This window comes from Antechinus flavipes, chromosome 5 (genome assembly GCF_016432865.1).
Source record: "Antechinus flavipes isolate AdamAnt ecotype Samford, QLD, Australia chromosome 5, AdamAnt_v2, whole genome shotgun sequence".
NCBI classification, from domain to species: Eukaryota; Metazoa; Chordata; class Mammalia; order Dasyuromorphia; family Dasyuridae; genus Antechinus; species Antechinus flavipes.
Genome location: NC_067402.1, coordinates 184,019,508 through 184,037,671, shown reverse-complemented (window position 1 = coordinate 184,037,671; position 18,164 = coordinate 184,019,508). Strand labels below are relative to the sequence as shown.

General features: G+C 36.3%; 1 protein-coding gene across 1 annotated transcript in view; it reads right to left on the bottom strand.

The window, feature by feature from the left end:
- The window catches only part of RERG (RAS like estrogen regulated growth inhibitor), a 101,628-nt gene extending 95,490 nt beyond the window's left edge, over window positions 1–6,138 (bottom strand). The window contains exon 1 of the mRNA XM_051963605.1: window positions 5,898–6,138. The gene's annotated coding sequence lies outside the window, so the exon portion shown is untranslated. The remainder of the gene's footprint in view (window positions 1–5,897) is intronic.
- Between the last annotated feature and the right edge of the window lie 12,026 nt (window positions 6,139–18,164).

Sequence of the window (18,164 nt, the reverse complement as noted above, 5' to 3'; positions counted from 1 at the left end):
TTTTAATGTTTTATTTGAGGAAAATTACCTCATCAAATATGAAGCTGTCCTAGAACAAATAGAAATGTGAGGGTTTAAATTCTAATTTTAGTTTTTCCACATTATCTGGAACAAGTAACTTTGTCCTATAGTTGACTATCTAAAGATCTATCACACAGGAAAGAAAGAAACAAAAGTAACTCTTATCTGTTTGGTTTCTCTAGTTCAAAATCCAAAGCAGATAAAATAATCTCAAATTTTCTCCTTTCTACAGCAAAGCAATCCTTTCACACTTCTCAAATCGATTTTTGCTCTTTCACTCAAGATATAAGTTATTGCAAATCTTTTCATCTCTTCTCAAATCTTTCACAACAGCCTCTTCCATCATCCTCTCATCTGAAACTCTTGTCTCATTCTTCACAGGACAAATAGCCCATTTCCAAGAGCTTCCTTTCCCCCTGTTCTCCTCAAAGTATTCAGATGCCTCCAACCATCTTGTCCTCAACTCCTGAGTAAACTTCTCTATAAGCACCTTTAATCCCATTCCATTCTTCAGGTTACCCCTTCTATCATCCCCACTCATTTATCTTCTTTCTCATTGTCCACTGACAGTTTCTCTGCTGCCTAGAAACATGCCCATGTCTTTCACATACTTAAAGAATCCCTCATTTGATCCAAGCATCCCCACAAGATTTCCTCTTTATCTATTCTTTCTATAATAGTTAAACTTAAAAGGCAGTTTGTAGTCAGTGTTCTCACTTCTTTTCCTCTCACTCAATTCTTTTAAATGCTCTGTAATCTAGTTTTTGACTTCATCTTTCAACTGAAACTGCTCTTTCAAAAGTTAACAGTAATCTCTCAATCAACAAATCCAATGACTATTTCTCTGTCCTGATCTTTCTACAGCCTTTGACACACACATTGATCCTCCTTTTCTCTTGGATATATTCTTCTTTCTAGTTCTGTGTTCCTCATCCTAACTATTCCTTCTCAGTCTCCTTTACTAGATTTTCATCTAGGTTATGACCATTAGTCCTAGAAGTCCCCAGGGTTCTATCCTATTCCTTCTTTTCTTTTCCCTATATACTATTTCATTTAGTGATCTCATCAGATGTCATGGCTTCAATTATCAACTATTTGTAATAGGTGATTCCTAAATCTATAATCTATCCCTGCCTCCTGAGCTTGTTTCACATTGCCAACTTGCCATTTGGACATGTCATACTCTTCTTGGAACTCAATATGTTCAAAGCAGAATTATCTTTCCCTCTAAAACCTCCCCTATTCTGAGCTTCTTTAATACAATTGAGGAAACATGATTAGCATCATCCTGGTCCTTCAGGGTCCACAATTTTGGTATCATTTCAGTTCCTCATACATATGCACTTAATGTATCCAATATATGCCCTAGTCTTGTTACATTTCTCATATATGTCTCCTTTTAATATCAATCCCCTCACCTCACACCTAGATTAATGAATGCAGTTTTAGTCAGTCTCTTCCTTAAGTCTCTTCCCATTCTATCTTCCACTGAGATGTCAAAAAAATTTTTGTAAAGGGCAGGTCTGACCATGACACCTCCTAGTCAATAAACTCTAGTAGCTCTGTTACCTCCAGGATCAAACATAAAATCCTCTTTGACTTTTAAAGCCCTTTATAATTTAGTCTCACCTTAACTTTCCAGTCTTCTTATAGTTTACTCTGTGTCAAACTCTAGAATCCAGAAATACAAGTTTATTTATGGTTCTCGCATATACCACTCTATTTCCTGCCACCATGCTTGCTTTCTTTCTTTCTTTCTTTCTTTCTTTCTTTCTTTCTTTCTTTCTTTCTTTCTTTCTTTCTTTCTTCTTTCTTTCTTTTTTCTTTCTTTCTTTCTTTCTTTCTCTTCCTTCCTTCCTTCCCTTTCTTTCTTTCTTTCTTTCTTTCTTTCTTTCTTTCTTTCTTTCTTTCTTTCTTTCTTTCTTTCTTTCTTTCTCTTCCTTCCTTCCTTGCTTCCTTTCTTTCTTTTTCTTTTTTCCTTTCGTTTTTGCTGGTTGTCTCCCACTGCTGGAATTCTCTCTCTCTTCATCTGTACCTATTGATTTCCTTCAAGACTGCTGAAATCCTATCTTCTGCAGTAGGGTTTTCCTATTCCTCTCTCTCTCCCACACTCCACCTCTACTAGAGACTTTCCTCATCTCATCGTTCATTTTTTTTAACACAATATTTCCTAATTAGAACATAAGCTCCTTGAAAGCAGGATCTGCATTCCTCTTTTATATTGTCTAATTGTTTAAATGTATTTCTTTATGTGATGGGCAACTAGATGGTACAATGACTAGATGCTGAACTTAAAGTCAGGAAGACTCCTTTTCCTGAATTCAAATCTGGTTTTAGACAGTTACTAGCTGTGTGATTCTGGGCAAGAAACTGAAATCTGTTTGCCTCAGTTTCCTCATTTGTAAAATGATCTGAAGAAGGAAATGGCAAACCATTCTAATATCTTTTCCAAGAAAATCCCAAATGATGTCATAAACAGTCAGATATGATGGAAAAACAACCAAACAACAATTTCCATATATTGAGGCAAAAACCTGCCTTCCTGATATATCTACTCCTTGATCCAAGTTCTATTCTCTAGAAACTTAATGTTTACTCCCATTTTTTTACATGAAAATCCTTCATACATCCAAGAACACTATAGTATCTTCTATGTACAAGTTAAAGAAAAATGGTCTAATCTAGGGTGTAAAGGGCTGAAACTCTTGAGTTCATGTACTAAGCTTTGGACAAGCAAGCACTTAAGGCTAATTAACCAATTGGACAATACTCTATTAGAATTTGCTTGGAAAATGGCCCACCCTACCATTCTGTGCTGGCTTGATGGGTTGGTATACAGGGAGATGGGAGGAGGGAAAAGGGTGGAGTAAGACAAGCAAGGATGACTCTGGACAGTAGAAGAAAGAGGAGATTCCTATGTCCACTCTCCTCTCCCTTCAACAAAGAATAAAGATTAAGGACTTTTGCTTATCCTGACTCTGGCTGATTCTAAAGTATCCAGGTGCTAACGTGGTTTTCACACTAGGGAATATAGAATCAGCTAAAGGGCAGGAAGACCTGAGTTCAAGATCCACCCCTAACAAATACTGGCTGTATCATCCTGGATAAACTCAACCTCTCAATGTTCTCTTCAGCTTCATTTGAAAATCATTTTTAGGGAACTGTGCTGTATTGGTAATCTCCTAACCTGAGGATTTGCACTGACAATGAAATTACAAGTCCAACACTATATTTGTATATCCCTTCTAAGTCTTTTCTATTTCATAAGCTAAGTATTATCAATTCCTATGATTTAAAATTCTTTTACCATTTTGAGTGTTTTCTGGATGTTGTCTAGTTTATTGATATGCCTTTTAAAGTGTTGTACCTGGGACAATACAATAACACTCTAGGGCAAAAAACAATGAGTGTGTAACTTCCTTTGTTCTGGACATTCCTGTTATTCATTCATTAGTTTCCAGCAGATTTATTACCAACTTGTTTGTATTGAATCTGTACAATAGGGATGAGGGTAACCTGGGATTAAATTTCATGGTACTCCCAGACAAATAAACTCCCTTAAACTCTACTAAACACAAGTCATCAGGAATTGGCCCCAGATCTTGTAGTTTTCTACCCACTACCCCACACTGCCTCTCAGTTGAATTTTTAGGTAACCATCTTTTCACATGAATTATTTTAGTCAAATTCAATATCTCTCAATCTTTATTTGTTTTTTAAATTAAGTGCAGGCCTTGGCATTATCTTCCTGCTTTCCTAACCTGTCAATATCTTTTGAAAAACTCAATTCTATTGCATATATTTGAACTATATTAGACTGCTTGTTGTCTTGGGGAGAGGGTAGGGAAGAGGGAGAGAGAAAAATTTGGGATACAAGGTTTTGCAAGGGTGAATGCTGAAAATCATCTTTGCCTGTGTTTGGAAAAATATTTTTAAAAACCTCAATTTTATTTTTCAATCTAGTAGGCAGTCTTCTTTACTGTCTGCAGTTTTTCAGAAAACTTTGCATTTATTAGTAATTACTTAAAGAAGAACAGCATTTTCAAAAGTAATGGCTTGAAAAAAGTGAAAATTTCTGAAAAAAAGTTCTGTAATGGTAATGATAAGTTTATTATTCATTTGTGCTTTTACATATGCATATATATGCATAGGGTATATATGTGATATTGTGCTAACATATATACTTCAATAAAATCTCTATTTTTAAGTTTTTAGTCATGCACTTACCACTTTTTAAATGCAAGATCAAAAGAACTATATTATCATTGCTAATATGTTATTATCCTCTACTTAGGGAAAGTTGCCTTAATTAAAAACAAAGCAAAACAAAATTTCAAAAAAAGCTGTTAGCATCTGTTCTTTGTCCAATTTCTTACCTTTATCTAAAAAGGTCTTATTTTATCCTTTTATGGCCATAATCATTCATGGGGAATGTTATCAAAAAGGACCTCAACCATTATCAACATCTTAGAAGTAATCCAGTCCAGTTCCTCTTTTTCTAAATGAGAAATGGAAGCTCAAGCTCATCCAAAGAGTAAGTTAGAAAATCTGGATTCAAATCTAAGTCCTATGCCTCCAAGTCTAAGATTCAATCCATTGCACTATGGAACTAACTAGTTCTATGTTTCCATAGAGAAAGTTCTGCAAAATGTATTTCAATCACATAAGTAGCAAATAAGAATTTTGCTTGAAAAATAAATCTGAAACAAAATATATAAATGTTTATATATGGATTGCACACATTGCACACACTAATGGTCAACATTTCAGGCAAAGTTGTACATTTTTAACACTCTTTGGTTTGTATTTCATGGACATTAGCATTTAATATTTCTTTCCCACAGTACTTAGAAAGCCAAATATTTCAATAACTTCCATCTAGCCCCAGTGACAGGAATTTCACAGAGGAATGAGAAGATTTCTCTCTATTTATTACCTCATGAAGTTACAGCTGGTTATTGTCAAGCTCATGCCATGTTTCAGGAAATAACTGATGGGGGAGACATAACATTGACTGACAGTGGCTCTTCAAAATTTTATTTCTCACAATTATATTAGACATCTCACTTTTTAGCAGTCAAATGGCAAACATAGATGTAAGTTGTTTTAATAATCTCTATTTTATGTCATTTGGTTCCAAGTTTCTGATGTTTAAAACAAATCATATTGGAGGAAATGCCATAAAATGCAGATCTAAGAAAACTAGTTTATTCTTAGCTTCAGTTTCAGGAGGGTGCTGACTGATTCAAGAAGGATGCAAAATACTTTTTAAAAATGGACATTTGTTATTTGGAGGATCGTAGGATGTAATGCAATTTAATATTTAATAAGCACCTACTGTATGCAAGGTACTGCGCTAGGCACAAGGGATGCAAAGATGAAATAAAATATTGTCCCTATTCATAACAAGCTTTTGAATACTTGTCACTGATATTTCTCTTAAGGATAAATTCGCAGTAAAAATTTTCGTGCAGTGTGGATGTTGTGTTGCGCTGCTTGGGGGCAGAATTCAAATCTTCTGACCTCACGATTATTACTAATCTTTCCATTGCTATTCATGCTCCCACACGGTCGCCTTGCATCTCCCATTGCCATAAACGTGATGATCCCCGTAGCTGCAGTCGGGTTAAAACTAGGTGTGCAACAGGTAATGCGCGGGGCTCACCAATAAAGGCCCTCGTGGACGGCTCCTTCTTCCACTCACTCCCTGACCAGGGGCGCCAATGCCGCAGCATTCCCTCCGAAGGTCAGCTCCAAGCCGACCCAGCTCGGACGGGACCCCGCCAGCCGGGGAAGCCTCCCCAGCTCCGGACACAGCCCGCGCAGAAAGCAGGGCGCTGGGCAGCCCAGCCGCCGGGCAAGTGCGGGACACTTACCTCTGCCCCCGGTCAAGTTCAGGTCCGGGGGAGGGTCTCCTCCGTTCTTCTTTCAGCAGCTTTCCAGCTCGGGTGGAATTCTCCGGGTGCTCGGGGGTGCCCGCGGGGATCGGGCTCAGAGCTGAGCCGCAGTATCCGGGGCAAAGGAGGCAGGAGCTGCGGCCATGGCGAGGGGGAGGGATCTTCCGTGCGCTCCCTCAGCCGAGCGCCACAGAGACTGCCGCAGGATGCCCGGGGGCTGCGCCGACTCGGGGCCGCTCTCCACCGCCCGGCCAGCCATCACAGCGCTGCGGAGTGGCACCGCGGCGCCCCCTGGCGCGGGCCCGCGGCTCTGCGCTCTGTGCGCAGCCCGTCTCCCTAGTTCTGCGGGAATGAGAGCACAGACCGCTCCGGGACAACTTCCTAAGATTGGGGCGTCGGGGAAAGGAGATTATAGTTGATTTACTGCCATTTCCTTCAGAAGAGGAAGCAGAGGTGCAATGATTTCTTCAAGTGAAGTCACCAAACATTTATTAAGTGCCCACTATGTACCGGGCACTGGGCCAAGCTCTGCAGACAATTATTTGGAGGAGGAGGAGGAGAAGGAAGAGGAGGAAGAGAAGGAGGAGGAGAAGGAGGAGGAGGATAATGATGGTGGTGATGATGGTCATCAATCATTATTTTATTTTATTATCACCACAACTCTGGGAGGTAGATACTATTATCACTCCTATTTTATAGCCGAGGAGTCCGAGGCAAATTGAAGTTAAGGGACTGGTCCACAACCACAGTGCTAATGATCTGAGGCCAGATTTGAACTTCGGTGTTTCTGACTCCAGGTCCCTGTGCTATCAAATAAAGCAAAGCCAAGGAGTCCACAGTCTAAAACGACGACTGTATCTTTGTTGGAACAATGCCATTGCTCACTTTCCCTTGGGTTTCTAGCGAGAGGGTGAGAAGGGGATTTTTCTCCCTTGCCCTTTCCCAGTAGCTGCAAGAATACAAAAGGAGCCACGAGAACATTTGCTCGCCAGGATGAGTCTAATGCTGAAATTCACCCTAACTGCATTTTCTGCAGTACTGATCCTGAGAAATATACTTGTGCAGCCTTATCAGCCACCACGGGAGTCTGAGAGTCAGAAGTCATTAAATCTAGTGCTGATTGCCCAGTTGGAAGTGTTTTCTGAAATGATATCCTTCCCAAAAGAGATGACCACCATTTACAGGGAGGTTAATAGCCATATACTCCTGGCTGGCCAGAAAATATAGACCTTGAGTTGCTGCCCATACAGGACAGATTCAAGGTGAATGTGAACTATCTGTTCAACTGTTCCACAAATCTAGTAGTTGTATTTATCTCCAGGAAGAGCGTAATGCAAATGTTAAGTTGTAGATTGTGTTTCCAGTATGTGCTAAAAGTATATGAATTTTTGTGTTTTAAACATTCTTTCATAGAGGAGGAAATAAAATAGCTGCCCTATACCCGATATTTACTACTTCATACACTAAGGAACTTTTCAATAAGGAACCTTGCTAATCCTTTTTGGAGAGACCTTTGTGCCAAACCTAGGATTCATTTAATTTTTTTTCTCAGGTGTTCTACTCCGGAGTGGATCAATAATAAACAAGTTTTTAACTGGCCTTTCTTCCGCAGTACCTCGGAAGAGCATTATTTCACAACAACCTCAGCTAGTGGTAACATGTAACCTTGGAAATTCGCTATTTTTCTATCTCAAAAGATCTCCTTTAGTCATGGATACATTGTGATATAAGGAGATAGTGAAATTTCAGGATCAGAATTTCATGGAGGTAATAAATCTTATAAAGATCAAGTTATAAAGATTAAGGAATTGTGGTTACTAATTTTCTTGTTTTAAAAGATAATGCCTCTTTATTAAAATTGTTTATGTGTGTTGATGTTTACATCTAAAAGGTTGCATTTTGGTGGTGGATAATTAGAAGAGGAAATATAATCACCTGAACTCTAAGGAGAAGAGATACAAATGCAAATCTGCCCACCTGGATGCTGAAAGCGGGAAGGGCTTTTCCATGAGTGATACTTCCCCTTCTGATATAAAATGTTTGGGGTCAAATAGTCTTTCGATGTTTAAATAGGACAAAAAAAGTTTGTATTGATGACTGTCATGAATATATCCTGACAACGAGTGCATCCTTGCTTGGAGCAATCAAACAATGCTATAGGGGCAGAACTTTGATGTTTAAAAAATTTAAATATTATTTTTTTCCAATAGTACTTTCTTCCCTAATGACTGACTAATAGTCTTTCTACAGCTCATGAACTGGGCTCATGAATGTTTTTGGTTATTAATTAAATTACAAACTGTTTACAACACTGCTATTCATTTGCATGTGACATTTATTTTCCAAATAGCACTTGCCTTCTCTAATTGTATATGTATTTGTATGGCTCTGAGTATATTGTTTCATATTCATATTATGTATCATTTGGAACATTTGCTCATCTTTTTGACTTTTTTTGTTACCTGACCCTATGTTTGTGGTAGTTTGCTTTAGCATTATTGTTTTGCAGAATTCAAATTTAAGTAAAATTTGAACAAAATGGAGGTCAAAATTCTAAAAAAGGAATATGGAGTAATGGAATTAGAAACATGAAGATGCCTTTTAATTTAGTAGATCATGAATATAAAAACAAAGATAATGAAAAAAATGAAAAAAGCTTTAAGAAATTTGAACCAATACACAATAATCAATTATAAATTCAAGTCACATGATCAGCAAGATGGTAGAGCAATAGCTTTGCACAAATCTTACCAAAACAAACATGCACACACACAGACACAGACACACACACACACTCAAACACCCACAAAATATGTAAGAAATATTAAGTAACTGAAGTTGAATAAGACAAGACAAAAGCAACACACAAGGAAAATGCTTCATGAAATAACACCAGAGAATTTAAATATTCAAAATTCTCGTTAATACTTCCCACACTCTTCTCATAATGCATACTGGACAATACTATTACAACTAACCTTATGTATTTCTGTTTCAGCATCTAGTCATAGGATCAATTTTTTAATGGTAATGATTCACTTAGATTTAATCCTACTCCATAAGAGAAAAGATACATTGATTCTGCCTAGCCACATGAAAAAAAGAAGAGATTTTATGTGTAGTCGAACAAGCAAGCAAAAGACATTTATTAAATTTGAGATGCCAGGAACATTCACAGGCTAGACACTGAGAATACAAGCAAAAATAAAACAGTATCTTCCCCCTAGAGGCTTGCATTTTAAAAAGTAGATAATACATCCTGAACATATACAAAATATCAACAAAGGAACAAAATATAAACAAGGGAATGTGGATTAGCAGGTAGGGCATTAAGAAAAGCATCATGCAGAAAGTAACATTTTAGCTGAGCTTTGAAGGAAACTAAAAATTCTAAAATACAGAAATGAGGAGGGAGTGTATTTCTGACATAAGGGACAGCCTGTGCATAGATGAAAGAAAGGAAGTTGTGTATGAAGGACAGAAAGAAAGCCAATTTGACAGGACCATAGTGTTCCTGAAAAATAATAATATCAAATAAGGAGACATTAAGTTAAAGCTAGGCTCTGAAAGACTTACTACCAAATAAAGTAGTTTGTAATAGGGCCCTATCAATTAATAAAGAGCCATTAGAGTACAAGGGAGGAGGGTCATCATCAGACCAGTGCTTTGGAATAATACTTTGGCAGCTTGAAAGGAAGATAAGTTAGGGAGAGTTAGGACTTGAGGTAGGAAGACCTATTAGGAGGTTATTGCAACAATCACTAGAACTAGAATGATTGGGATGCAAATGGAGAGAAGGGGACTGATGAAAGAGATGCTGTGGAAATAAAATCAGTAATATCTAGCCACTGGCCACTGAAGATATTTAGACTTAGTAAGAATAAAGTTCTTTAATGGACACATTTAATTTGTGAATAAATGATTCAATTTATTCAGTGCTTACTATTTGCCAATTACTGGGATTAGCATTGATGACTTAAATACAAGCAAGATAGTTCCTGTTCTCAAGGAGCTTAAATTCTAATAGGGAAGAATGAAGACCAGGGAAAGATGTTTTTTGGTTTGCTAACTCACAAAGAAGATAGTGGAAAAGTACCTCTATTAATAGACATGCTCTTTCCAGAGGCAATGTAAGTGTTGATTTTATCACAGTTCTGAGAACAAGAGGTAGAAGGTAGTAGAAAATGTCCTAAGTGAGGAGAATGGTCCCAGAAAGTTCAGAGTTTAGTGGTATAGCTTCCATAAGGTTAAATGACCATTAGAAATTCTTTGTAAGTGCAATTTTACAATGCTTCTTCCTCTTCCTCTCCAAGGCTCCCATTAATAGGGAGGTTGGGGAAGGAAGAAGAAGTAAAAACATAGCCTTTCATTGATGCTTAAAAGATATTAGATTTTACAAATTAAGTTACCATATATCAGAGGTATCAAAGTATACTTGTTCCATTGTGGTTGTATGTGTATTTTCTATGTAGATTTCTAGGTTCTTAGTGGTAATATTTGATTCCTCCACATTTGTGCAGACTATTGTAAACACTATGAAAACTGTGGTAGGTGAAATATTAAATTACTAAGGTCAAGCATTTAAATTTATTAAGCAATACATTCCAGTTGTCCAACAAATTAGGAACAGGCCCCTTCCTCAGCTAAAGGCCTGACTTCAAATACAAGGAGAGACAAACTTTTAGACATTAAAACCTATTAATCAATTAAGATCGATTGATTAAAAGGAAATAATACAACATTAAGTGATATGATTTCTAATAGGAGGAAAGATGAGGGACTTTCCAGGTTGGATGGGGAGAGTAAATATGTACAATTCCTTGAATTCAGAAGAGGTATCCCATTTCCCTCAAGGTTCTGTAAATAATCAAAGGAATGTAGAAACAATAACTGATTTATCAGTGTGGGCCCAGTTCTCAGATAAGACACATGGTTTGCTTGAGATGTACAATTATGAGGAAGCCTTACCTTAATCTTTGGATCTGATTGAATTTCTGGTCAGCATAAACTAAATCCTTGATTAAAGGTGTCTAAGCACCTTTATAGGGGTGGAATAAGTTCCCAGACAGTCAGGGCTAGCTTCAAATAATACAATAAGATTTTCTCCCAATTCCCACAATTGAGTGAATTTTTCTTATGAGTCCGAAATTGGGATAAACCCATAATTGAATAGAAACTTTAGAAAATTTAACTCCAGAATTGAGTCACAAGATGAAGTTAATATGGCTCACACAATTCCCACAATCAACCACTTGCTAATCTCCTTAGTACACTCAATTTCTTTTGATTCCCCTTTTGATTCCCATGGATCACCTATCCATAAGCCAAGTCTATAAGATAGTTCATATATTCATTATCAGAATGACATAAAACAGATTACAAATTAAACTACTCACAATGGGCTCAGAATGGACTAATTTAAAAAGGGATATTTGTATGTCACCACAAGGTAACTAATAAAAACATAAACATAAACACCATGAAACAAAAGGGCAAAGCAATACAATAATGATCAATATTAACTAATGTGAAATCTTGTATCCTAGTAACTCACTCCTAATGTACATTCTATCAGCACATTTTTGACTCCCAGATGTTTCATGTAGTTGACTGGTTCCTGGAAATCTTTCAAGAAGAATTGGGGTAGGAGGAGTAAAATCATTCCTGTAATTATTGGGAGCATCTTCTAGTCCCATGCAAAACATATGCTAAGCACCTACTATGTATCAGACACTATGCTAAATGCTGAAGTATAAGAAAGTTCTCCTCAAGGAACTAATGACTTCCCTGGATAAAGATGAGGATTAAATGGTATCTTGTCCTTGTGAAACAGAAAGCCAAAGCTTTGGCAGAAGACCTTTTTCCCTTTCCTTTTTTCTTTCTTTCTTTCTTTCTTTCTTTCTTTCTTTCTTTCTTTCTTTCTTTCTTTCTTTCTTTCTTTCTTTCTTTCTTTCTTTCTTTCTTTCTTTCTTTCTTTCTTTCTTTAAATAAATTTTATTAGTTTTCAACATTTACTTTTATATTATTTTAACTTTCATTTTTCCCCTTTCTCCCTCTTTTTCCCATTCCCAAAAAGGCAATCAATCTGATACAGGTTATGCATGTACAATCATATTAAATATATTTCCATATTAATCATGTTATAAAAGAAGAATCAAAACAAAAAGGGAAAACCATGAGGAAGAAATCTCATTTAGACTCCATAGTTTTTTCTCTGTATGTGGATAACATTTTTCATCATGAGTTTTTTGGAATTGCCTTAAATGATTGTATTGCTGGGAAGAACAAAGTCTATCAAAGTTGGTTATCTGAACAATGTTATTATGTACAATGTTCTCCTGATTCTACTCACTTTAGTCAGTTTCCATTTACATAAGTTTTTGCAGGTTTTTTGAAATCTGCCTGCTTTCTTATAGACTACTAATATTCCACTAATATTTTAAATGTTGACTTTCTGACTCCAACAAGGCCCAAGTTCTTTGCTCTGTCCATTATACCATAGTAAAGCAATAGAAAAAAATTTTTGTTCTTCCCAAGAGAGTTGGTGTAACAACTTGACTTTTGGCACAAGGTAATTTTAATTTTCAAATTGAATTTGAAATTTTTCCAATTTATTTTTCAAACATTTCCAACTTTATAAATATGTCTTTTCACTCAAATTGGGCAGTTTTCCTAAGGAACAGCCCTCTGACTTTTGTAGTTAGAGAAAAATGACTCCTGATTGGTTGAGAGAACACTGGGCAAAAGCACGGTATACTGTTGTGAGAAGAGATTTCTTCAGATGTTTGGGAAACTTTAAGAAAAGTGGTTTAAACTAGCTCAGACTTTTCAATGGTGTACAGAATATTTTTCTGGAATCTCAGACTTGTAGGAATCCAATCCTCTAACAAGCCTCTTGACTGGCAGTGATTGAAATGTTAGAAACTAATAAAAGCAGAATACCCTTCATGAAATAATTTTATCTCCTTGTTTGAAACTGAGGTCTCATTACCCTTCTGGCAAAAGAGTTTCTTTCTACTTGTGTATTCTTGGTCTATTTTAATATGACTATGATTATACTTATATAAATGGGAGTTAAACTGATGATAGCAAGTTAAATAATACCTTCATCTTGGGAATGATTAGGGAGAATAGTATTAATTCTGGATTCCCAAATATTTTACCCCTAGTCTACCAATATTTGAAGTATGGTGGATTTATGTAATTCTAGCCCAATTCCCTTCTTGGAGATAAATAAGGAAAGGAGCAAGTTTCTAGCCATAGTCATTCTCCTGTAGCTGACAAAGACAGAAATCATTCTGCTTCATGTGAACTGGTTTTATTTTTATACTTATCCACCACACAAATACTATAAATGTACAGTGGGACACAATGGAAATAGCATGTATCCTGGAGTCAGAGGACCTCTGACATTTACTATCTGTGTGACTTTAAGCACATCTTGACCCTCAGTCTTTTCATTTGCAAATGGGGAGGTGAGGTGAGGTGGGAAGAAGAGAACTAAATAGTCTCTGAAGTCCCTTATAGTTCTATACCTATGATCCTATGAAATGTGCCAATATTCATAATTGTTTCTGTGTCTCTAGTGTCAGAATAGATTTTTTTTGGTAAGAACCATCCTTCCCTCTAGTGTATTCTTATAGTACTGCATCATTTTTTAAAAGCACCTAAACATGATTTTATTTTCAAGTTGTTAAAAATCATAGAATTATATAAACTGCTTGCATTTTTGTTTTTCTTCCCGGATTATTTATACCTTCTGAATTCAATTCTCCCTGTGCAACAAGAAAACTGTTCGGTTCTGCACACATATATTGTATCCAGGATATACTGTAACCTATTCAACATGTAAAGGATTGCTTGCCATCTGGGGGAGGGGGTGAAGGGAGGGAGGGGAAAAATCGGAACAGAAGTGAATGCAAGGGATAATGTTGTAAAAAATTACCCTGGCATGAGTTCTATCAATAAAAAGTTATTTAAAAAATCATAGAATTGTAGAAACTTACAGTTTGTAATTGGAAGGGGATTATTGATGTCATCCAGACCATCCTATCTATTCAAAACTGGAAAGTCTTTTAATTTTGCCTGAATTAACTTCTGTCTGATACTTTTAGTGATGGAATTCCCCACTTCTCATTCCATTTTGTACTATCCTTTTTTATATTGGAAGTTCTGGTTCTGTCTTCCCTTTATAAAGCAAAAGAAAACCATCAACTACCTCTTCCACATGGCAGCCTTTTAAATCTTAAAGATAATAGTTGTAGCTGCGTAGCTAATGAAAAGAACAATGCATTAAAAAAAAAACCTGGGTTGAAATCCTAGATTTTCTTTTCATTGGCCTTATGATTTTGGGAAAGTCCCCCAACTTCTAAGCCTCAAAATCCTGGTCTGTCAAATAATTTTTGTCCTACCCCAGTCATCAGTTTCAAATCATGATAGTTTTCAAGGAAAATGATTTTCTGCATGTGTAGAAAAAAAGTCATACTGTTTTTCATCTAAAAAATTACTTTTCAATTTTAGTACAATACAGGAAGTGAAAAAAGTTCATTGGATGGAAAATAATGCCTTTCGAGATTTTGTGTGGTGGCAGCCTAGCCCAGCCTAGCACTGGTACTCTGGCCTCTAGGTGAAACATTAATAAATCTAGAAACAAAATGTCTTTCCTTACCCACCTTCTTTTCTAAGTCCTATACAAACAAAACTAAGTCTTTTATAATGAAATGAATAGCTAGGACTATACAAACTTATTTTCTTTAAAGAAAGAAACCCTATAGATGAAAATAAGGGATATATCAATTCATAAAGTACTAGTTGTAGTTCTTTAGAAAAATCTAAAGACATAAAAATTCAATACTAAAACAGTGAAACTACAATTGAGAAAAATACACTTCACTCTATACAAGTACTTGAAGGGCTGTCATAGTAGAACTAGGAGTGGGTGGACCTTACAGAGAAGTACATTTTGATTTGAAAAGCAGCCAGATAATTAGAGCTTTGTGAAGGGGGAGGAGGCATTCTCTCACTGAAGCAATAGGCCACCAATCACTTGTTGGGGACTTTGTAGAGGGAAGTGCTGTTGCCTGGTACATAGTAGGCATTTAATAATACTAACTGACTGGTTAGTTAGACTAACTTAGACTAGGTGATCTCTAGGCTGCCTTTTAAAATCTGAGATTCAGTGATTATGGATATTGACATATTTATGATGAAATTCAATAATTTCACTTAGGTAAAAAAATACCTTGGTGCTTCAAAAAACTGTTACTGGCCATATATATATATAATAAAAGCAGAATAGGAGAAGTCTAGAGAGAATGGATAAAGACCTCAGACCAAAGAGCTCTTTGGACAGCCTTTAGAGTGGATGCTAACTGGGATGCTATTGTAAGGGATAAAATAGAGAAGCCTTGGGAATATTTGCCCCAAGGTGACTTTTCTGCCAAAGAAAAAGTGTTGTTCTTGTATTGTTTTAATCCAACCAATTCTTTGTGATACCATTTGGGGTTTTCATGGCAAAGATACTGGAGGGATTTGCCTTTTCTTTCTCCAGCTCATTTTACAGATGAGGAAACTGAGGCAAACAGTCAAGTGACTTGCATAGAGTCATACAGCTAAGTGTCTGGGATCAAATTTTAACTCAGGTTTTCTTGACTACATGTTGGGCACTGCAACACCTAGCTGTAATTGAACCTGTGGTTTGTATTTGATTATAGAGACAATAGGGATTATAGAGACAGTAGTTGGGGTTTATTGAATAGGAGAGTGACTGGTAAAACTTGAACTTCAAGAAAATCATTTAGTAGCTTGGGTGGAGGGTAAGTTAGAGTAGATTGAGACACCAATTAGTAGATCAATTTAGTATTAATGATTAGGGTCTGAATTGGGAGAGTGGCCACATGAGTAGAAAATAGGGGATGCAAGCAGGAGATATCATGGAGTTTAAAATGACCAGACTTAGCTGTTGACTATGTGGAATAATTTAGAATGAAGAGAGAAGGAAAGCGCCAGATTTGCTAATCAGGGAAATTAGAAAAATGTGGCTGCCATTGAAAAATGTGGAATTAAAGCAAAGGTGATGTCTGTCAGTTGAGGTATAGTTAAACAATTTGTGGTAAATGGATAGAATGGATTCTTACTGTCTTATATTAAATGATAAAAAGAACAATTTCAGACAAACCTGGGAAGACATGTGTAACCTGTTACAAAGTGAAGTAAGTAGAATTCAGAAAATACTTTATGTTGTAACATCAACACTTCAAAGAAGAACTTTTAACAGAAATAAGAATTCTAATCAATGCAAGAACCAACCATAAGTCAGTAAAACAAGTGGTAAGACTTGCTCTTAAACTCTTAACTCTTAACTCTTAAACTGAGGTGCTGAACTCAAGGTGCAGAGTGAGACATATTTTGGAACATGGCAAATGCAGGGATTTGTCTTGACTATACATGTTTGACACATGAATTTATTTTTTCTCTTAGTTTAGAAAGTAGAGTTGGGGAGATAGAAAGCGACTACTGATAGTGTTAGCACAATTTAAAAAGAATGAAAAAGTAAGTACAAAGGGTCACTGAAGCATTTTAAAAATGAATGGAAGAAAATAAAAAAGGCCAACAGAAAGCACAGACAAAGCCTTGAAAATAACATACTGAGTTTGTTATAGACTTGGAGGGACAAGCAAGCTGCATGTGGTACAGATTTGTGGTTTCATGTGCAATCATCTTTCTGTTCTGCTTTGTATATGGAAATGTTCATTTTATTTGATGTTTGTTAGATTCAAAATTAAAAAATAATGAGAGACAGGGACTTTAGAAAGAAGGTATATGTATTTATAATATATATGTGTATGTGTATATATACAATATACATATAAATATACACATATGTATATATAATTGTTATTGTTCAATGACCCATGGATGATAGCATAATCATATTGTCTATGGGGTTTTCTTGGCAAAGTTACTTCCATTTCCTTTTCCACTAGATTCAGGCAAACAGAGTTTTGTGACTTATCTAGGGTCACACAGCCAGTAAGTATCTAAGGCCAGATGTGAACTCAGGTCTTCCTGACTGCACCAAGTATTCTATCTGTTGAACCATCTAGATCCCCCAATAGATTCTGAGAGACAGACAAACAAGATATAGGCAGAGAAACATATAGAGACAGAGAAATATACAGAGAGACAGACAGACACACACAGACAGAGACAGAAGACATATATACATACAGAGAGACAAACAGAGACAGAAACAGAGACACAGAGACAGACAGAGACACACATAGGGACAAACATACAAACAGACAGAGATAGACACAGAGACAGAGACAGAGAGACACACACAGGGACAAACATATAAACAGAGACAGACACAGAGACAGAGACACACATAGGGAGAAACATACAGACAGAGATAGACACAGAGACAGAGAGATACACACAGGGACAAACATATAAACAGAGACAGACACAGAGACAGACAGAGAGACACACACAGGGACAAACATACATACAAACAGACAGAGATAGAGACAGAGACAAATACAAAAACAGAGCGAAATAGAAACAGAGAGACAGAAAGAATATACATATATACAAATACATGTATGTATATACATGTATATATGTTTATGTATACATGTCTGTTTACACATATACTACAAATAAAATTTGGGAATCATCAGTATAGAGGTAATACTTAAACCAATGAAAGCTTATGAAGACACCAACTCTGAGGTATTTACATTGAAAAGTATACAGGACAGAGCCACAGTTAAGTCCCCAGTTACAGACTCTGAAATGAAAGATAAACAAATAAAAGAGTCTGTGAATCAAGAGAGAGCATGTCAGGAAGTAAGAGAGGGGGGATCACCCAGATACTTAAAGAGTTTCAAATATTGAAAAGACACTTAGAAGGTTGAAAATGAAGAAAAAATAAACAGATTTGGCAATTAAATGATCTTCAGTAACTTTGGAAAAAGCGGACTCAGTTGAATGGTGAGTAAGAAGTCAGATGTATGAGAATGGAGAAGGGAAAGAAAAGAAGTGGAGGGAATAGATATAGACAACTTATTTTAGGAATTTGGCTGTGAAAAAGTGTTTTAGAATGATAACCAGAGGAGTTAGCAAGATCCAGTGAAGCTAGGGCAGATTTGGATGAGTTTGTAGATAGCAAGAATGGATCTGTCTACTGATATCCTTCATACCACATCTATTGACATAGTTCTTTGCTGGTTAATGTGTCCC